This window comes from Anomaloglossus baeobatrachus, chromosome 1, assembly GCF_048569485.1.
Source record: "Anomaloglossus baeobatrachus isolate aAnoBae1 chromosome 1, aAnoBae1.hap1, whole genome shotgun sequence".
Lineage (NCBI taxonomy): Eukaryota > Metazoa > Chordata > Amphibia > Anura > Aromobatidae > Anomaloglossus > Anomaloglossus baeobatrachus.
In genome coordinates this window covers 726001249-726024306 of record NC_134353.1, presented here as the reverse complement: position 1 = coordinate 726024306, position 23058 = coordinate 726001249, and the positions used below count along the sequence as shown (strand labels likewise).

At 49.5% G+C, this 23058-nt stretch overlaps 1 protein-coding gene across 1 annotated transcript in view; it reads left to right on the top strand.

Annotated features, from left to right (window-relative positions):
- The window catches only part of PIWIL1 (piwi like RNA-mediated gene silencing 1), a 231895-nt gene that overhangs the window by 73826 nt on the left and 135011 nt on the right, over nt 1–23058 (top strand). The gene's annotated exons all lie outside the window — the stretch shown is intronic.

The following is a 23058-nucleotide window of genomic DNA, read 5'->3' as shown; positions in this document are numbered from 1 at the left end:
GTTTCACCAGGACAAGGTGGTTCTGCGTCCGGTTCCGGAATTTCTCCCTAAGGTGGTATCCCCCTTTCATCTCAATCAGGATATCCCCTTACCCTCTTTTTGTCCTCATCCAGTTCACCAATGTGAAAAGGATTTGCACTTGTTAGATCTGGTGAGAGCACTCAGACTCTACATTTCCCGTACGGCGCCCCTGCGCCGCTCGGATGCACTCTTTGTCCTTGTCGCTGGCCAGCGTAAAGGGTCACAAGCTTCAAAATCAACCCTGGCTCGGTGGATCAAGGAACCAATTCTCGAAGCTTATCGTTCCTCGGGGCTTCCGGTTCCCTCAGGGCTGAAGGCCCATTCTACCAGGGCCGTGGGGGCGTCCTGGGCCTTGCGGCACCAGGCTACGGCTCAGCAGGTGTGTCAGGCGGCTACCTGGTCGAGCCTGCACACTTTCACGAAACACTATCAGGTGCATACCTATGCTTCGGCAGATGCCAGCCTAGGTAGGCGAGTCCTTCAGGCGGCGGTTGCCCACCTGTAGGACGGAGCCGTTTACGGCTCTATTATGAGGTATTATTTACCCACCCAGGGACTGCTTTTGGACGTCCCAATTGTCTGGGTCTCCCAATGGAGCGACAAAGAAGAAGGGAATTTTGTTTACTTACCGTAAATTCCTTTTCTTCTAGCTCCAATTGGGAGACCCAGCACCCGCCCCTGTTCCCTTCGGGCTGTTGTTCTTTGTGTACACATGTTGTTCATGTTGAATGGTTTCAGTTCTCCGATATTCCTTCGGATTGAATTTACTTTAAACCAATTTATAATTTTTTCCTCCTTCTTGCTTTTGCACCAAAACTGAGGAGCCCGTGATGCACGGGGGGTGTATAGGCAGAAGGGGAGGGGCTTTACACTTTTAGTGTAATACTTTGTGTGGCCTCCGGAGGCATAGCTATACACCCAAGTGTCTGGGTCTCCCAATTGGAGCTAGAAGAAAAGGAATTTACGGTAAGTAAACAAAATTCCCTTCTTTCTTCATCGTTCCTATGGGAGACCCAGACCATGGGTGTATAGCTTCTGCCTCCGGAGGACACACAAAGTACTACACTAAAAAGTGTAGCTCCTCCCTCCGAGCATATACACCCCCTGGATAACCAAATATAGCCAGTTCAATGCTTTGTGTTCAGGAGGCATAATCTGTCTGGGGGTCCGAGCTGTGGGATCCGGAGGGCACACAAACGGTCTGGTAAGCCACAACCTCCGGTTGTGGACCTTCTTATACACTCTCTGGGGGTCATTCTGGCTTGGAAGGCAGACGCTTCTCAGAGCCCCCACCTCAGCAGCATGTCTCACACTAGGAGCAAGTCTGCAAGGCTGTACTCAATATGCACTGCATGTAAGCTCGTACTGCCTGAACCGAGCACATATCCACATTGTGATGCCTGCTCTAACATGGTGGTGCCTCAGCCTGGAGTCTCCCCAGTGGTCCCTCCGGCTGCTCCGGCCCCGGTGGCACATCCACACATGCATTCTCATCTGATTTTTGATTTTAAAGAGTTGGAAGAAAAGCGGGTCCAAGCCTGGACCCCCGGCATGTCCCTTCTCACCCCACTGTGTCGGCGGTGTTGTTAAGGTTGATTCCAAGGCTGGAGCCTTACATGCCGCTCTCCTTCACCATCCCTCGGGCTCTGGCTTGAAGTGGGAGCCAGCACGGTTCTCACTGCCTTGCAGGAGACCGGTCTCCATCCGCAGCCCTTTCAGGTTCCTGCCGGACGGAGCACTCATCCCTCAGGGACCTGGCCCTGCGTCTCACAAGCTATTCACCAAGGTCATGGCAGCAGTGGTTGCGGTTCTGCACCTCCAGGGGTTGGCAGTGATTCCTTACCTGGACGACCTTCTAGTCAAGGCTTCATCCAGTGCAGACTGTCAGCGCAGTGTCTCGCTCACTCTCGCCACTCTTGTTCAATTCGGGTGGCTTGTCAATCTGCCCAAGTCCACTCTGACTCCGACCCAGAAACTCACGTACCTAGGGATGCAGTTCGAGACTCTGCCGGCACTTGTCAAGCTGCTCTTAGTCAAACAGCAGTCCCTCCATCTGGCGGTGCGCTCTCTGCTGAGGCCCCGCCGTCATTCCATCAGGCACCTAATGTAGGTGCTGGGTCAGATGGTGGCGTCAATGGAAGCGGTTCCCTTTGCCCAGTTCCATCTGCGTCCTCTGCAGCTGGACATTCCCCGCTGTTGGGACAAGCGGACTTCTTCCTTGCACAGGTTGGTGGCTCTGTCGCCACAAACCAGGGGCTCCCTTCAGAGGTGGCTTCGGCCCTTCTCTCTGTCTCAGGGACGCTCCTTCCTGGCCCCGTCCTGGGTGATTCTCACCACGGATGCCAGTCTATCCGGCTGGGGAGCAGTATACCTCCACCACCGAGCACAGGGCACTTGGACTCCGTCCGAATCAGCCCTCTCGATCAACGTGCTGGAAATCAGAACTGTGCTCATAGCTCTCGTAGCCTTTCACCACCTGTTGGCGGGCAAGCACATTAGAGTCCAGTCAGACAACGCGACAGCGGTTGCCTACATCAATCACCAGGGCGGGACTCGCAGCCACCTGGCAATGTTGGAGGTTCAACGCATCCTTCAGTGGACGGAGGACTCCAAGTCCACCATATCCGCAGTCCACATCCCAGGCGTAGAAAACTGGGAGGCAGATTATCTCAGCCGTCAGGCCGTGGACAGCGGCGAGTGGGCTCTGCATCCGGCAGTGTTTTGGTCAATCTGCCGCAAGTGGGGCACTCCGGAAGTGGATCTAATGGCATCCCGGCACAACAACAAGGTCCCGGTTTACGTGGCTCGCTCCCACGATCCTCAAGCCTTTGCAGCGGACGCGCTGGTTCAAGATTGGTCCCAGTTTCGTCTGTCTTACGTGTTTCCCCCTCTAGCTCTCTTGCCCAGAGTCCTGCGCAAGATCAGAATGGAGGGCCGTCGGGTCATCCTCATTGCTCCAGACTGGACCAGGCGAGCTTGGTACCCAGACCTGCTCCATCTGTCCGTAGAGGTGCCGTGGCATCTCCCGGACCGCCCAGACCTTCTCTCACAAGGTCCGTTTTTCCGCCAGAATTCTGCGGCTCTCAGATTGACGGCGTGGCTCTTGAGTCCTGGATCTTGACGACTTCTGGCATTCCTCCTGAAGTCATCTCCACTATGACTCGGGCTCGGAAGTCTTCCTCGGCCAAAATTTATCACAGGACTTGGAGAATTTTCCTGTCCTGGTGTCGTTCTTCCGGCCATGCCCCTTGGCCTTTTTCCTTGCCGACCATCCTGTCCTTTCTACAGTCCGGTCTGCAGCTAGGACTTTCCCTCAATTCCCTCAAGGGACAGGTCTCGGCTCTGTCAGTGTTGTTCCAGCGGCGTATCGCCCGGCTGGCTCAGGTGCGCACCTTTATGCAGGGCGCATCTCACATCATTCCGCCTTACCGGCGGCCTTTGGATCCCTGGGACCTTAATCTGGTCCTCACGGCCTTACAGAAACCCCCCTTTGAGCCTCTTAGGGAGGTTTCTTTGTTTCGTCTTTCACAGAAAGTCGTCTTTCTAGTGGCCATAACTTCCCTCAGGAGAGTCTCTGATTTAGCTGCGCTCTCTTCGGAGTCACCTTTTTCTTTGTCGCTCCTAATTGGGAGACCCAGACAATTGGGTGTATAGCTACTGCCTCCGGAGGCCACACAAAGCATTACACTAAAAAGTGTAAGGCCCCTCCCCTTCTGGCTATACACCCCCCGTGGGATCACGGGCTGCTCAGTTTTCAAGCTTTGTGCGAAGGAGGCACACATCCATGCAATAGCTCCACTGTTTAGTCAGCAGTAGCTGCTGACTATGTCGGATGGAAGAAAAGTGGGCCCATATAGGGCCCCCAGCATGCTCCCTTCTCACCCCACTTGCGGTTTGTAAGGTTGAGGTACCTATTGCTGGTACGGAGGCTGGAGCCCACATGCTGTTTTCCTTCCCCATCCCCCCTCAGGGCTCTGGGTGAAGTGGGATCTTACCGGTCTCCAGGCACTGAGACCGGGCTCCATCCACAGACCCAGAGAACCTGCTGGATTTGGAGCTGGGTATCCTCAGGGACAGGGCCCTGCGACATTAAGGTACTCTGTGTCCCCGTACACATCGCGCACACACGCACCAGCATTGCTGGGAGTGTTAGTGCGCCGGGGACAACAGCGCGGAGCGCTTGTGCTATTATTCACTGCAGCTTTGCTGAGTGAATTTATGTATTGGGAACTGCCGCGCCGGCCGCTGCTGGGTGTTTTACACTGTGGCGCGGCTGGGACTTGTGGTGCGCCGGGGACTTCCGCGCCGGCCGTGCACATAGGACGGCCGCGCTTATTACTCGAGTCCCCGGCTTTGCGGCCTAGTTTTCCTTTCGTTCCCGCCCCCAGCCCTGCCAGTCAGGGAAGGGGCGGGACGCTGTACAGTAAGTCAGCGCAGGGAGCTGGAGTCTGCTTTGCATTCTCCAGCCCCCTTCACTAGACTCAGTGGGACGCCGGGTTCCCGCTCTTGTCTCGGGCACGCCCTCGGCCCGCCCCTCTTCTCTGGACGCCGGCAGCCATTCCGGCACGCAGAGCGGGAAAACGGAGACAAGCGCTGAGCTAGCAGTCACAGGAGGCGCCACACACCTGCTTTTGTGCGGGCGGTAAGCGGCAGCTGCAGTGCTGACCCACTAATGCCGAAGTCTCCTGCTGTACTTTTGTAAAGTCGCTATTCAGGATGCAGGCCTAGAAACAGCAGCTAAAAAGCAGCGGTGCTAAAGCACAGACTTTCTATGCTTCTTGTCTTGCATGTGCTGAAGTGTCATGTGTCCTTTGGGCTTGTATGCTATACATGGCACTGTAATGGCTATTCTTGGCTGTCTACCCGCCTAGATGGCTAGCCAGCGGCAGCAAACAGCAAGGGTGCTAAGACACAAGCTTTCAATGCTGCTTGAATTGCATGTGCTGCAGTGTTTATTTTCATGTTTGTATGCTATACATTCACTGTATGTCGCTATTCTTGGCTAATGCTCCTAGATAACTTGACAACAGCAGCAGAAAAGCAAGGGTGCCTAGGCACAAGCTTTCAATGCTGCTTGGATTGCATGTGCTGCAGTGTTTATTTTCATGCGTGTATGCTATACATTCACTGTATGTAGCTATTCTTCGCTAATGCTCCTGAATAACTAGACAATAGCAGCAGAAAAGCAAAGGTGCCAAGGCACAAGCTTTCTAAGCTGCTTATACTACATGTGCTGAAGTGTTTATTTGTACTTCATGCTTGTATGCTTTCACTGTAAGGTCGCTATTCTTAGCTAATGCTCCTAGATGGCTAGACAACAACAGCAAAAAAGCAGGGGTGCCAAGGCACAGGCTTTCTATGCTGCTTGTACTGCACGTGATACGGTTCCAGGGCCCCCAGTATGTGCAATTGCTCAACCGGGGTCTCCGCTACAGGTAGCCAAAAGACCACCTGTGATTCCTGTCCATGGACAGGGATGGAGTTGCAGTTTCCGCTGCTATATTGTCTGTGATTATGACTAATAGCTTACAGACTTTGCAGTCCAGATAGACCTTGGCCAAGGTTGATTCAATGCCCCTGGCCACCCTGACTTGGAATAAATCAGGGTTCCAGGGGGGGTCCCATACATCCCAGGGTGCAGGCTCTGACACGGACGACAGTCCCAGACGGCCTCAGCGAGCTCCATGGAAACGGCCCTCGACTTCATCACTGGTCAGGGTCACCACAGGAGTACTCTCTGTATCAGGGGACAGACGTAGCTGTTCAGGACTCTGATCTTGAGACCGCTCTCAATCCGGATGCACCGGATGGTGACGCTATAGTGAATAATCTTATAGCGTCCATCAATGGAAAGTTGGGTATTTCCCTCTCAACTCCTCCAGTGGAGGAGTCAGCTTCACAGCAGGATAAATCCCTCTTTCAGTATCTCAAGTGTATATTGAGTATTTTTCTGGTCACTCTGACTCCAGAGAAGCAGTCCAGAATCTCCACGCTTATCCCGATAACAGTTTCTCCAACCGTATTTAGGATACGCGGTGTCTCTTCCCCCCTGACGTGGTCAAGCGCTAGACCCAGTGTCCAAAGGTGGATCCCCCAATCTCCAGGCTTGCGGCTAGATCTATAGTTGCAGTGGAAGATGGGACTTCACTTAAACATGCCATTGACAGACAGATAGACCTCTCGTTGCAATCTGTCTATGAAGCTATCGGCGGATCGGTTGCTCCGGCATTCGCAGCCGTAGAGGCACTCCAAGCTATTTCAGCTAGTATTGCGCAGGGGGACGCTGTCACATGTACATCTTGGCCGCAGTAGCGTCCTTAACCTCGCAATGTCGGCATTGCGACTCAAGCTGTTAATGCTGTCCTGGACGCTACGAGCCGTACGTCAGTGGCGTCCGCCAACTCCGTGTTTTTACGCAGAGCCTAGTGGTTAAGGGATTGGAGCAGATGCTGCTTCCAAAAAAGTGCTTAACCAGGTTGCCGTTATCTGGTGACAGACTGTTTAGTGAGTGGTTGGATGTAATCATTCAACTGTACAAGGGTACGGATTCTTCCTTACCCCGGCCCACATCAAACAAAACCCAACAGGAGAATGGACAGTCGAGGTTTCGGTCCTTCCCAGGCTCGGGCAGGTCCCAGTGGTCCTCGTCCAAAAGGACGCAAAAGGCTCAGAGGGGCGCAGATTCCTGGCAAGCTCCATCACGCCTGGGGAAAGCAGCAGGAGGAACCGCTACCACGGCGTTTTCCTCATGACTTTCAGCCCTCTCACTCCGCGTCCCCGATCGGTCGCAGACTCCCCCGCTTTAGCGACACTTACCTGCCACAGGTCAAAGGCCGGTGGATGAGAGACAGTTTGTCCCAAAACTTCCTCACCGGCCGAGCCGAGGCCCTTCTGAAGGCAGAAAGAGTAGTAATCCCTGTTCCTCCTCAGGAACAAGATACGCTTTTTACTCCGATCTGGTCGTAGTGCCAACATAAAACGGCTCACCTAGCACGTGAAAACCAGGCGGTTCCGGATGGAATCCCTCCGCTCCGTCATTGCCTCAATGTCTCAAAGAGATTTCCTAGCATCAATAGACATCAGGATGCTTATCTCAACGTGCCGATTGCTCCAGGACACCGGCGTTTGCTACCATTCGTTATTGAAGACGAGCATCTTCAGTTCGTAGCCCTACCCTTCGGTCTGGCGACAGCCCCACGGGTTGTCACCGACTTCACGGCAGCAGTGTGAGCAGTCCCGCACTCTCAGGGTCACTCTGTGATCCCTTATTTAGGCGACCTACTTGTCAAGGCACTCTCTTAAGAGGCATGCCAACACAGCCTGAACATGGCGCTGGAGACTTTCCAGGGTTTCGGGTGGGTCTTCAACTTTTCAAAGTTAAACCCAATCGCTGGCATATCTTGGCAAGGAGTTTTCACACTCTCTCAGCGATAGTGAAGCGTCCGCTGGACAAACAGCGTTCACTACAGACGGGGGTGCAGTCTCTCTTTCAAGGAGACGCCTCATCCAGAGGCAGTCCCTTTCACGCAGTTTCATCTGCGTCCACTTCAATGGAACATTCTTCGCTAATGGGAGGAGTAGTCGACGTCCCTACACAGGAACGTCCCTCTTTCTCAGACGATCAAGAACTCTTTTCAGAGGAGTCCACTCTTCAGATCAATTGTCTGGAGCTCTGGGCAGTGTATATTGCTCTACAAGCCTTCCTGCAGTGGCTGGAAAGCAAACAGATCCGAATTCAGTCGGACAATCCACAGCGGTGGCATACATCAACCACCAAGGCGGACTACGCAGTCGGCGAGACTTCCAGGAAGTTCGCCGGATTCTGCTGTGGGTGGCAGACAGAGCATACACCATATCCGCAGTTACCAGGGCGTGGACGCAGCAGAATGGTCTCTGCACCCGGACGGGTGTCAAGAATCGGCACAATAGCAAGGTCCCGATTTTCATTGCGATCAAAGAGCTCTGGCGACAGGCATCTCACGGTCGGTCAACCGTGGGCACTACCAGACCGGCCAGACTTACTGTCCCAAGGGCCGTTTTTTTTCCATCTGAATTCTACGGCCCTGAACCTACTGTGTGGCCATTGAGTCCTAGATCCTAGTGTCCTCAGGATTATCCCAAGGGGTCGTTGCCACTATGAGTCAGGCTAGGAAGCCCACGTCTGCTAAGATCTACCACGGACGTGGAAGATTTTCTTATACTGGTGCTCTGTACAAGGAGTGTCCCCCGGGCCATTGGCATTGCCTACTCTTCTTTCCTTCCTGCAATTTCGGTTGGAAAAGGGCTTGTCGCTCGGCTCCCTTAAAGGGCAAGGCTTGGCGCTATTGGTGTTTTCTTCAGCGCTCTATTGGGAGACCCAGACGATTGGGGTATAGCTACTGCCCTCTGGAGGCCACACAAAGCACTACATCAAAAGTGCAAGGCCCCTCCCCCTCTGGCTATACCCCCCCCGTGATATCACGGGTTCTCCAGTTTTAGCTTTGTGTGCGAAGGAGGTCAGACATTCCATGCATAGCTCCACAGATTTTAGTCAGCAGTAGCTGCTGACTATTTCGGATGGAAGAAAAGAGGACACATATAGTGTCCCCAGCATGCTCCCTTCTCACCCCTGGATGGTGTTGTAAGGTTGAGGTACCTATTGCTGGTACAGGGCTGGAGCCTGACATGCTGTTTTTCCTTCCACATCCCCTTGTAGGGCTCTGTGGAAGTGGGATCCTGCCGGCCTCTCAGCTCTGACGCCGGGCTCCATCCACAGACCCATTAGAACCTGATGGAGACGGAGCAGGAGTACGATCAGGGACAGGCCCTGCATCATACAGGTACTCTGTGTCCCCGGCAGGCACAGACACACTCCGGGCTGGCTGGGTGTTGTAGTGCGCCGGGGACCGCAACGTTGGAGTTGGTGTCCCTACAGATTACTGGGGGATTTTTTGTGTATGGGAACGCAGCGCCGACCCCCTCTGGACCGGGCGGCGCTGCTGTGACTTGTGGTGCGCCGGGGATCCGCCGTCCGCGCTTTTACGGCGGCGGCGGTTATAAATTGAGTCCCCGGCTTTTTGGGCCTAGGACGCCGGCAGCTCCGATTCGTTCCCGCCCCCACCCTGTCATTCAGGGTAGGGGAGAGACGCTGTTCGCTAGCAGCGACGAGGGCTGGAGCCTGATTTACATGCTCCAGCCCTCACACTAGGCACAGAGGGAAGCAGGCTTCCCGCTCTTAGCCAGGAACGCCCAGGGCCCGCCCCCCTTCCTCTCAGACGCCGGCAGCCATTACATGCAGTCGGGCTGGAGGAAGGACGCAAGGCTCTGGGAGACCTGGACTGGGGGCTATCTGGCGACCACACACCCGCTTTTTAAGCGGGCGGTAAGCGGTTTTTCTGTGCTGGTCCCTCTAGTGCCTCACGGTGTATTGGTGTACTGTGTACAGATATATAGATATTGTTTTTCTTGCACTGTGAGGTCGCTTCTGGCTGCTCTCCCAGATCACTCTGTGGAAGCAGCAACATGCCATCCTCAAAACGCAAGGCTGCCAAGGCCAGGGCTGTGTGTACTGCGTGTGCTGCATGTGGGGCTGATCTACCAGCAGGCTCCCATTGTGTGCAATGCTCCGACCCGGTGCTGCTTCGCCAGCCGGAGTCAGGAGAGGTTGTGACCCAGGCTGAGACGCTTGTAAGTTCAGCCCCGGTGACAGGGACAGACTTTGCAGTTTTTGCTGATAATATGTCTCTGTCTATGGCAAAAATCCTTGAAACCTTGCAATCTATGCATGGGGCTCAGTCTTTGGGCACGGCGAGGCCTCTGTCCTCAGGTCCCCCTCACTTGGAATTAATCCAGCCCACAGGGGGGTCCCCGGCTTCACAGGCCGAGGATTATGACTCAGATGATAGCCCCAGCCACCCTAAGCGAGCTCGCTGGGAAAGACCCTCGACGTCATCACACTGCTCAGGGTCTCAGCGCAATCAGTCTCCCTGTGATGTGTCTGATGAGAGTGATCAGGAATCCATTCCTGGAACCCCTCTCAACCTGGATACCCCTGATGGGGATGCCATGGTAAACGACCTTATCTCAGCCATCAATAGGCTGTTGGATATTTCTCCCCCAGCCCCTTCAGCAGAAGAGGCAGCGGCAGAGCAGGAGAAGTTTCGTTTCCTTTATCCCAAGCGTAAATTGAGTGCTTTCTTGGATCACTCTGACTTCAGAGAATCAATCCAGAAGCACGACGCGCACCCAGAAAGGCGTTTCTCTAAACGATCTAAAGATACGCGTTTCCCTTTCCCCCCTGAGGTGGTCAAGCGCTGGACACAGTGTCCAAAAGTAGACCCCCCGATTTCCAAACTCGCAGCTAGGTCCATAGTTGCAGTGGAGGATGGCGCTTCACTTAAAGATGCCAATGACAGACAGATGGACCTTTGGTTAAAATCTGTCTATGAAGCTATCGGCGCGTCGTTTGCTCCGGCATTCGCAGCCGTATGGGCACTCCAGGCTATTTCAGCTGGCCTAGCAAAAGTGGATGCTATCATACATCCAGCAGTGCCGCAAGTGGCGCATCTTACCACGCAGATGTCGGCGTTTGCGTCTTACGCTATCAATGCGGTCCTAGAATCTACCAGTCGCACCTCAATGGCGTCCGCCAATTCGGTAGTTTTGCGCAGAGCCTTGTGGTTAAAGGACTGGAAAGCAGATGCTGGTTCCAAAAAATGTTTAACCAGTTTGCCTTTATCTAGAGATAGACTGTTTGGCGAGCCATTGGCTGATATCATTAAGCAGTCCAAGGGTAAAGACTCCTCTTTACCACAACCCAGAACAACCAAACCTCAGCAGAAAAAGTGGCAGCAGAGGTTTCAGTCCTTTCGAGGTTCGGGCAAGACACCATTTACCTCGTCCAAAGGGACTCAGAGGACGCAAAGAAACTCAGATTCGTGGCGGGCTCACACGCGCCCCAAGAAAGCAAATGGAGGTACCGCTTCCAAAGCGGCTACCTCATGACTTCCAGCCCCCTCCCTCCGCATCGCCGGTCGGGGGCAGGCTCTCCCGCTTTTCCGGCATTTGGATGTCACAGGTCAAAGACCGGTGGGTGACGGACATTTTGTCTCGCGGGTACAGAATCGAGTTCAATTCTCGTCCTCCAGCTCGGTTCTTCAGAACCTCCCCACATCCAGACCGAGCAGATGCTCTGCTGCAGGCGGTGGACTCCCTAAGAGCGGAAGGAGTGGTGATCCCAGTCCCTCCTCAGGAACAAGGGCAAGGGTTTTACTCCAATCTCTTTGTGGTTCCAAAAAAGGACGGCTCGTTCCGTCCTGTTCTGGACCTAAAACGGCTCAACAAACATGTGCACGCCAGGAAGTTCCGGATGGAAACCCTGCGTTCTGTCATTGCCTCAATGTCCAGAGGAGACTTCCTTGCCTCAATAGACATCAAAGATGCTTATCTCCACGTGCCAATTGCTAGAGAACATCAACGTTTTCTACGTTTTGTGATAGGAGACGACCATTTTCAGTTCGTAGCTCTGCCATTTGGTCTGGCGACAGCCCCACGGGTCTTCACCAAGGTCATGGCGGCGGTGGTAGCAGTCTTGCACTCTCAGGGACACTCGGTGATCCCTTACCTAGACGATTTATTGGTCAAAGCTCCCTCTCAAGAGGCATGTCAGCACAGCCTGAATGCTACGCTGGAGACCCTACAGTCTTTCGGATGGATCATCAACTTTCCAAAGTCGATCCTATCACCGACTCAATCACTAACGTATCTTGGCATGGAGTTTCATACTCTAGCAGCGATAGTGAAGCTTCCGCTGAACAAGCAGCGGTCACTACAGACAGGGGTGCAATCTCTTCTGCAGGGCCAGTTGCATCCCTTGCGGCGCCTCATGCATTTCCTAGGGAAGATGGTGGCAGCCATGGAAGCAGTTCCCTTTGCGCAATTTCATCTGCGCCCACTTCAATGGGACATTCTCCGCCAATGGGACGGGAAGTCAACGTCACTGGACAGGAAAGTCTCGCTTTCCCAGACGGCCAAGGACTCCCTACAATGGTGGCTCCTTCCCACCTCATTGTCTCAGGGAAGATCCTTCCTGCCCACATCCTGGGCAGTAGTCACGACAGATGCGAGTCTGTCAGGGTGGGGAGCGGTATTTCTCCACCACAGGGCTCAGGGGACGTGGACTCCGCAGGAGTCCACCCTTCAGATCAATGTTCTGGAGATCAGAGCAGTGTATCTTGCTCTACTGGCCTTCCAACAGTGGCTGGAAGGGAAGCAGATCCGAATCCAATCGGACAACTCCACAGCGGTGGCATACATCAACCACCAAGGAGGGACGCGCAGTCGGCAAGCCTTCCAAGAAGTCCGGCGCATTCTAATGTGGGTGGAGGACACAGCATCCACCATATCCGCGGTTCACATCCCAGGCGTAGAAAACTGGGAAGCAGACTTCCTCAGTCGCCAGGGCATGGACGCAGGGGAATGGTCCCTTCACCCGGACGTGTTTCAGGAAATCTGTCGCCGCTGGGGAGTGCCGGACGTCGACCTAATGGCATCCCGGCACAACAACAAGGTCCCGGCATTCATGGCGAGGTCGCGCGATCAAAGAGCTCTGGCGGCAGACGCCTTGGTTCAAGATTGGTCGCAGTTTCAGCTCCCATACGTGTTTCCGCCTCTGGCGCTCTTGCCCAGAGTGCTACGCAAGATCAGATCCGAGTGCAGCCGCATCATACTCGTCGCTCCAGACTGGCCGAGGAGGTCGTGGTATCCGGATCTGTGGCATCTCACGATCGGTCGACCGTGGTCGCTGCCAGACCGACCAGACTTACTGTCCCAAGGGCCGTTTTTCCATCAGAATTCTGCGGCCCTGAACCTGACTGTGTGGCCATTGAGTCCTGGATCCTAGCATCTGCAGGATTATCTCAAGGAGTCGTTGCCACAATGAGACAAGCTAGAAAGTCGAATTCGGCTAAGATCTACCACAGAACGTGGAAGATTTTCTTATCCTGGTGCTCTGCTCAGGGAGTGTCTCCCTGGCCATTTGCATTGCCCAAGTTTCTTTCCTTCCTGCAATCGGGGTTAGAAAAGGGCTTGTCGCTCAGCTCCCTTAAAGGGCAAGTTTCGGCACTATCCGTGTTTTTTCAGAAGCGTCTAGCACGTCTTTCTAAGGTGCGCACGTTCCTGCAGGGGGTCTGTCATATTGTGCCCCCGTACAAGCGGCCGTTAGATCCATGGGATCTGAACAGGGTACTAGTTGCTCTCCAGAAGCCGCCCTTCGAGCCTCTGAAGGAAGTTTCCTTTTCTCGGCTGTCACAGAAAGTGGCGTTTCTTGTTGCGATCACATCGCTTCGGCGAGTGTCTGAGCTGGCAGCTCTGTCATCCAAGGCTCCCTTCCTGGTGTTCCACCAGGACAAGGTAGTGCTGCGCCCTATTCCGGAGTTTCTCCCTAAGGTCGTATCCTCTTTTCATCTTAATCAGGATATATCCTTGCCTTCTTTTTGTCCTCATCCGGTTCACCGGTATGAAAAGGACTTACGTTTGCTAGATCTGGTGAGAGCACTCAGAATCTACATTTCCCGCACGGCGCCCATGCGCCGTGCCGATGCACTTTTTGTCCTTGTCGCTGGTCCGCGCAAGGGGTTGCAGGCTTCTAAAGCCACCCTGGCTCGATGGATCAAAGAACCAATTCTAGAGGCCTACCGTTCTGCGGGGCTTCCGGTTCCTTCAGGGCTAAAAGCCCACTCAACCAGAGCCGTGGGTGCGTCCTGGGCATTTCGTCACCAGGCTTCGGCTCAACAGGTGTGCCAGGCAGCTACCTGGTCCAGTCTGCACACTTTCACCAAGCATTATCAGGTGCATACCTATGCTTCGGCGGATGCCAGCTTAGGTAGAAGAGTCCTGCAGGCGGCAGTGACACCCCCGTAGGGGAGGGCTGTTTTGCAGCTCTAACATGAGGTATTTCTTTACCCACCCAGGGACAGCTTTTGGACGTCCCAATCGTCTGGGTCTCCCAATAGAGCGCTGAAGAAGAAGGGAATTTTGTTACTTACCGTAAATTCCTTTTCTTCTAGCTCTTATTGGGAGACCCAGCACCCGCCCTGTTGTCCTTCGGGATGTTTTTTTGTTGTTTGCGGGTACACATGTTGTTCATGTTGAACGGTTTTTCAGTTCTCCGATGTTATTCGGAGTTAATTTGTTTAAACCAGTTATTGGCTTCCTCCTTCTTGCTTTGGCACTAAAACTGGAGAACCCGTGATATCACGGGGGGGGTATAGCCAGAGGGGGAGGGGCCTTGCACTTTTGATGTAGTGCTTTGTGTGGCCTCCAGAGGGCAGTAGCTATACCCCAATCGTCTGGGTCTCCCAATAAGAGCTAGGAGAAAAGGAATTTACGGTAAGTAACAAAATTCCCTTCTTTTTCAGAGGCGTCTAGCACGACTTCCTCAGGTACGCACGTTCCTGCAGGGGGTTTGTCATATCGTCCCCCCGTACAAGCGGCCGTTAGATCCATGGGATCTGAACAGGGTACTACTTGCTCTCCAGAAGCCGCCTTTCGAGCCTCTGACGAATGTTTCACCTTCTCGACTATCTCAGAAAGTGGCCTTTCTGGTAGCGATCACGTCTCTTCGGACAGTGTCTGAGCTAGCAGCACTGTCATCCAAGGCTCCCTTCCTGGTGTTCCACCAGGACAAGGTAGTGTTGCGCCTCATTCAGGAGTTTCTCCCTAAGGTAGTATCCTCGTTTCATATTAATCAGGATATCTCCTTACCTTCCTTTTGTCCTCATCCGGTTCATCGGTATGAAAAGGACTTACATTTGTTAGATCTAGTGAGACCACTCAGAATCTACATTTCCCGCACGGCGCCTTTGCGCCGCTCGGATACACTCTTTGTCCTTGTCGCTGGTAAGCGCAAAGGGTCGCAGGCTTCCAAATCCACCCTGGCTCGATAGATCAAAGAACCAATTCTTGAAGCCTACCGTTCTGCTAGGCTTCCGGTTCCATCACGGCTGAACGCCCATTCAACCAGAGCCGTGGGTACGTCCTGGGCATTACGTCACCAGGCTACGGCTCAACAGATGTGCCAGGCAGCTACCTGGTAGAGTCTGCACACTTTCACCATACATTATCAGGTGCATGCCTACGCTTCGGCGAACGCCGGCCTAGGTAGAGGAGTCCTGCAGACGGCAGTTGCCTCCTCGTAAGGGAGAGCTGTTTTGCAGCTCTAACATGAGGTATTAAGTTACCCACCCAGGGACAGCTTTTGGACGTCCCAATTGTCTGGGTCTCCCAATTAGGAGCGACAAAGAAGAAGGGAATTTTGTTACTTACCGTAAATTCCTTTTCTTCTAGCTCCAATTGGGAGACCCAGCACCCGCCCTGTTGTCCTTCGGGATTTTTGGTTTTTTTGCGGGTATACATGTTGTTCATGTTGAACGGTTTTCAGTTCTCCGATGTTATTCGGAGTGAATTTGTTTAAACCAGTTATTGGCTTTCCTCCTTCTTGCTTTAGCACTAAAACTGAGCAGCCCGTGATCCCACGGGGGGTGTATAGCCAGAAGGGGAGGGGCCTTACACTTTTTAGTGTAATGCTTTGTGTGGCCTCCGGAGGCAGTAGCTATACACCCAATTGTCTGGGTCTCCCAATTGGAGCTAGAAGAAAAGGAATTTACGGTAAGTAACAAAATTCCCTTCTTTGGTTTTTCATCAAGACAAGGTGGTTCTCCGTCCGACTCCGGACTTTCTCCCTAAGGTGGTATCTCCTTTCCACCTTAACCAGGACATTTCATTGCCTTCCTTTTGTCCGGCTCCTGTTCATCACTTTGAGAAAGCGTTGCATACTTTAGATCTGGTGCGGGCGCTCCGGATCTATGTGTCACGCACCGCTGTTCTTAGGCGGTGCACCTCTCTTTTTGTGCTGACCACAGGTCGGTGTAAGGGCCTCTCGGCTTCTAAACCGACCCTGGCTCGTTGGATTAGGTCAGCCATTTCTGATGCCTACCAGTGTACTCAAGTGCCTCCCCCGCCGGGGATCAAGGCACACTCGACCAGAGCTATCAGTGCCTCTTGGGCTTTCAGGCACCAGGCTACGGCTCAGCAGGTCTGTCAGGCTGCCACTTGGTCTAGCCTGCATACCTTTTCGAAGCACTACCAAGTGCATGCTCATGCTTCGGCAGATGCGAGCTTGGGCAGACGCATCCTTCAGGCGGCTGTCGCCCATTTGTGAAGTTAGGTTTCGCCTACTTCTCAGTTTCTGTTTACTTCCCACCCATGGACTGCTTTGAGACGTCCCGTGGTCTGGGTCTCCCATAGGAACGATGAAGAAAAAGAAAATTTTGTTTACTTACCGTAAATTCTTTTTCTTATAGTTCCGTAATGGGAGACCCAGCACCCTCCCTGTTGCCTGTTGGCAGTTTCTTGTTCCGCGTGTTATCACCGGCTGTTGTTGTAGACAGAGGTTCCGGTTGTTCCGGTTTTTGCTCTATCTCTACTGGTGGGTGGCTATTCTCCTTCAGCTTTTGCACTAAACTGGCTATATTTGGTTATCCAGGGGGTGTATATGCTCGGAGGGAGGAGCTACACTTTTTAGTGTAGTACTTTGTGTGTCCTCCGGAGGCAGAAGCTATACACCCATGGTCTGGGTCTCCCATTATGGAACTATAAGAAAAAGAATTTACGGTAAGTAAACTATTCTCTTTATTGTATTAAGGAAAAAACACTGACTATGCAATTAGTAAGAAACAAAAGCATGCATAAATATGTGTGTTAGTTTACATCTACTAAACTATATACCTGAGTCTATGAAATGGCTGAATTAAGTATTTTGTTTATTTAATTCTTATCCTCAACACATGCATTCTTTTTGTCAAAATGCGGTGTCAAGTCTTCCAGAGGGTGTGCTTTTTTCTGCACTGGTCAGGACGCAGTGTGCACATGACCCCTAAAGCAGCTTTTCTGCAAATTTCAGCTGTGATCTACAGAAAGGAACAAGCGATCAGACTGCTGATCCTTATCGCCCCCTAGGGGGACTAGTAAAATAAAAAGAAAAGTTTTAAAAAATAAAAAAACCTAAAAGTTCAAATCACCCCCCATTTACTGTATAGGGCAATGGGGGGGGGGGTTAAAAAAAACAAAGCACAAAAAACCCCCATACACACATTTGGTATCGCCGCATTCAGACATGCCCGATCAATCAAAGTATAAAATCAATTAATCGGATCAGTAAATGGAGTACCGGGAAAAAAAAAATTCTTTACGCCAAAATTACGTTTTTTGGTTGCCGCATATTTTGCACAGGGAGCGATAACAAGTGATCAAAATGTAGCATATGCACAAAAATGGTACCGTTAAAAACGTCAGCTCGAGACCCAAACAATGAGCCGTCACTGAGCCATAGATCCCGAAAAATAGCGCCACAGATCGCATAAAATGGCGCAGAAAGTGCATCCTTTTTTGGACAAATTTGTTTTAACCCCTTAGATAATAAGTAAATTTATACATGTTTGGTGTCTACGAACTCGTACCGACCTGAGGCATCACACTGACACATCAGTTTTACCATATAGTGAACATGGTGTGTAAAATATCCCAAAAACAATCGGGCAGTCACACTTTTTTTGCAATTTTTTTCATACTTGGCATTTGTTTTACAGTTTTTCAGTACATTTTACGGTAAAACAGTACAATAGTTTCATTCAAAAGTACAATTCGTCCCGCAAAAATAAGCCCTTATATGGCAAGATTGACAGGAAAATGAAAAAGTTAACGGCTCTCATAAGAAGGGGAGGGAAGAAAAGAGAAAAAAAAAACGGAAAATGGCCTGGGGGTGTAGCAGTTAAGTAGTGTGTGATCAAGCCTTTTCTGTAAAGAACCCTTTTCTTTTAAAGAACTGATGGTATAACATTTCCTTCTCACCTAATAATTTTCCCTTAGTACTCTTTTAGGTTTTTGCAAGGAATAAATGATGTGCCAGTCTTTTCTATTAAGCACATGTATTTATGAATGTCAATGAGGTCATCTCAGAAGCTAAACAAAGCCAACTTTTATAACCTCTAATTATAGAAGAAGACTATCAAAGAGAGTCCAGTACAGATGAGTCACCAAGCTTTAGGCCTCTTTCACACGTCCGTGAAAATCATGCACGTTTTTCACGGACGTGTCAAAGGTGCGTATTGCCCTTGGTGTGCCGTGTATATGGCACACGTGTGTTATCCGTGATAACACATGGAGAACGGGAACTTTCTACTCACCTGTCGCTGTCCGTTGTGCTGATCATCGGTCTCCGGTCCTGCCGACTCCCCGCTGCTGCTGCTGCTTCCGCAGTGAAGTGAATATTCAATGACCATAATGAGCGGTGGTCGGCAGCAAGTGACAGCAGCGGCAGAGACAGGAGGGCAGGAGAAGGTGAGTAAAGATTTGGTTTTTTTTCTCAGACACGTGATTTCTCCGGTGCGTGTCACACGGAGCACATCCGTGTGGGCCGTTTGCATTACGTGTGACACGTTTGCGTTCCATGTGACACCCGTGATGCCAGAGAGAAAACAGACATGTTGGCGTGAGAAACCACGGACACACGTAAGTATGGAACGGACACACGTTCCGTGCGAAAATACTTAACGTGTATCCAAAACCATAGAAATACATAGGTCTACGTGTGTACGTGTCTCCTGTAAATTAGAAAACTGCCAAACACGTTCCAGAGGCACGTACGTGTGAAACAGCCAATACATAGATAACCAAATAATATCCGTCATAGAACTTAGTTGTGCACATACATATAAAAGTTTGTATTTATATTACAATGGTGGCACTAAACACAAATTTAAAATCATTTAAAATAGACAGTAACAAATCACTCTCATCCAAAATGACCCAGTACAAATAACAGTGAATAGTTTCATATATACGGTCTCTGTGTAAACAAATAAGACGCTGGACGGCTACATATGAAAAACATATGGTATGTAATAGGTATCCTATGTGTCTAATAAAGACTATAATATGCCTTCCAGCATGCAAGTCACACCCTAGAGTTTGCAGGGAAAACACCACAATATTACATCACCCATATACTGATCCCTGTTGCTGGATGATGATACTACCCAGACTGCCTTGCATAATCTGAATGCATGTACTCTGCAATGAAAAACTGCAATGACTTCCTTCCCTTATACAGTGGAACCTTGGATTACAAACATAATTGGTTCCGGGAGTGAGCTCTTAAACCAAGTTACTCTTATATCAAAGCAAATTTTCCCATAGGAAATAATTGAAACGCAGACAATTTGTTCCAAAGCCCAAAAATATTTACTGTATTAATACAAATTTATTACAGTAATACAAAATGTACAGTATTCATATAAAATTATTATAGTACACATACAAAATATTGTACAGTACAATAAAAGCATATAAAACAAATTAAACTGTACTTTAGCTTACAATTGTTGTTGTGCAGGAGGTACAGTATAAGCAATGTGCTGTACTGGTTATGAATAAGTACAATACTGTATCCACAAATGCAAATTGATAGACATGCTGTATAGTATATACTGTACTGTACAATGGTATATAGTATACAGTACATATGGACAGAAAGTTATCTCCAGAGCGGCTCAGAACGCAGTAAAAAAACAGAACCAGAAGTGTGCTTGGTGAGTATTTGCTCTTATTGCAAAGCATTGCTCTCTTAAACCAAGTTACAATTTTTTAGAAAGCTTTGCTTGTCTTGCAATACGCTCTCAAACTAAGTTACTCTTAAACCAAGGTTCCACTGTAATAATCTAGTGGTCCACCTATGAATCAATTTAACTTCCCATATGTTTATATAAAATGTATAGCCCAAAACTGGATCCCATGGTCAATATACGGCATTATAAGTGATATATAAAGGGGTAATGGAATCTTATGAGTATAGGATTTTCTTTCTTTTTCCTACACCCTAAAATCCTCTTGCATAATCCTGTAGAAACAGACATTCATGTCTCGGATGTCTACACACCCTATGAGTAGACATGAGTTACCAACTTTCCCTGCTGAAAATAGATTGACACAACAGAATGGGTTGATCTCGAAGTATTGAGAGAGAGATCTACTGTAAATGTGAACACCTGGATGTTGACCTCATTTTAGTCAAACACCTTGTTTATGTGCTGAAATTGAGATCCTCACTGTACCTGGTTGAGCAGATAGGAAACCTCAAGGGAGACCGGTTGTCATCGCCCTGCTTTTCACCACTCTGGAGACGAAAATAAAATCTTCCAAGTCTTTATTATGAAAGCTGATGTAAGTCAACGCGTTTCTGGGGTCACAGCCCCCTTCTTCTGGACAAAATGGCACTGACAAGGATAGTGGATACTGAAGAAGGGGGCTGTGACCCCAGAAACTCATTGACTTACATCAGCTTTCATAATAAAGACTTGGATGATTTAATTTTCGTCTCCGGAGTGGTGAAAAGCGCGCGATGACAACCGGTCTTTCTTTATGGTTCCTGTCGGCTTGAATCTCCAGTGCTGCAGCTATCTCCGCCATTACCTGTCCATCCAGGTGTTGTGACCTCTCACAACCCCTATAGGTGAGTACATCCTTCACCTCCTCTCCTCTTGCCTACCTAGTAAGACCCTATTGTGCCCTTTCTTCCACAGGCTCTTTCTCTTTGTACCTGGATGAGAACATGGCTAACATTGCAGAGGCTTCAGTCTTGTAATGTATGTAGGTAGCTGAATGATAAAACGAAGTGCAAGGGCACCACAGGTTCTGTTACCCACCATCTTAAGGACCCTCCGCCGCTTATGATATGCCCAGTCTTGATCTCATGCAAGTGTCTTCAGATATTTAAAAAAAAATCCCTCAAAAGTCTGTACATTTAACTGCATATTACAGATGAAGCTGTAGTTTTAAGGAATAATTTTTTCCAAGTTTTTCATTCAACCCATGCAGAAGGCCAGGTGCCCCTGCTATAGATCTTTGCCAGCCCTGAATTGTCTTGAGAAAGCTCTGAATTATCTGTTTCTTGCAGTCATCCATTAACTTCCAAGTCTGCTGGCATCTACACCTCTATGGAGCATAAATTGGGTCCTGAAAGCTCTGTAATCTGCTTCTTTGAAAGCTACACGAAAGATCCGTCTCTATTTTCTAATTAAGGTGGTCTCCTTTGTAGTGATAACCTTCATTTGGGGACCTCTGAACTAGAATTTTATGCATATCTCCAGATCTTTGCCTAGTTACCTTCATTTTCCGGTGTTTTACATTTACCACCTAAATGAGAATGTCAGGTTTTCCTCTTTCTGCTCATTCACATCTCATCTTAGGGAACACTGGATGGTTTGGGGCCTTATACATTTCTCTCACCTCTTCATTTTTTTATCGTTAAGAACACTGCCCAGCAATATAGAATACATTATTACATTTTCACAAATTGCGATATTGCATATATAACAGTTTCAATTGTGAACCAGGACTATATCAAAAAAGGGGGCATAAATCGTACAATATATTATGAAAACGAAAGGGAGAACAGACGATCAAAGCCCAATAAAGATAAAGATCAAAATTGTCCAAATAGTAAGTTTTTATTGTCAAGTGTTATCACAAGTGATTCAGTGGAAACAAATTATGCATCATATATATCATATATATAACATATTTATACAGCGGGATTGTATGGTTGTAACCACCAATTACAAAGCCTGTTACGAAATACAGCCTCTACTCATACATATAGTCTCCCAAAAAGACACACATTTAGCCATGTATACACGCCCATAACAGCGCACTATATATACACCTTTATTAAAGGAGGCTATATGTATAAGGTTATGTCTATATTAATGTGGTAGAGGATATATTACTCAATAATATCCAGCATATGTGTCTACAAGAGAAACTTAACAAACAGGTACATCTTATAATGGCTCATTGCACATAATTAGATGCCGTATATCCTTAACATAAGGAGAGCCAAGGACTCGTATATGTTAGGATCCTAAACGAAAATAGATCCAATCGTATAGATGTAATTTTTACAAATAGACAGCAGAGGTCACTATATTACAGATTTTTCCTAAGGCCAATATGTAGCCAAAGAAACCTCTGCATCATATGCTAGACATCCAGATTATGAGCATAAGACCTCTGATCGGCAATACCACATTGAGGCCAAAGCCGACTAAGACTACCGCATGTTACGGCATGCTACAGGCACCAAGCCACAGTGGTTAACAAAGCATACAAAGTGTATTTACCGCTGTATACTGGAACTCCCGACACGTGTTTCGGCTTCTCAACCTTCGTCAGGGGGCGTGTCTAATCACCCGGGAGTGCAGACTTTAAGTACTGCCTGTCTCCAATCACCATCAACCCCTTAGATGACGCGCGCGTTGTCATGACGCCTTGCCGACGCTGATCCAGCTACCGCGTCACCAGTCATCAGCCCCAGGATGTTATAGCCCGGGAGTGAAGAACCAGTATAAACACAGCAAGCTGGTCAGTGCCGGCCGCCAGTGACAGCCGTGCGTGCAGGTATCAGATGAATTATATATGTGCAAAAACATGATAATAGTGCTATACACATAAACTAGTTATGTGAAAAACATCATCTCATGAAAAAAGGCAAATATGGGATATATATATATATATATACCCATATCCAATTTATGGCACATAGATGTCGACAAAGGAGGTAGATGAAAATTATATTACCGTACCACCACTGATTAGAGATATAAACCATATATATGACAAAACATACAATTTATGGAAAATCGTATATAGGCTAACATATTTATACATTTATTCATATATTATAAGGCAAGGGGATAGGTATAGTCCCCCATCACTACAGCAGCCATGATGGTTGCTGTTTAGCATTTTCCATGTATCCACCGAACAATGTCATTAGGCAATATCCATTGTGTCTGCCAATACATAAAGTATGAAATGTCACATCCTCAGTATTTCCACTTATTCTCTTCCATCAACAGGTATATCACCATTCATGAGAAGGTATTCACAATTAACTAGAAATAATAAAACAAGGGGGTTAATTAGACAAAAATTAATTAACAC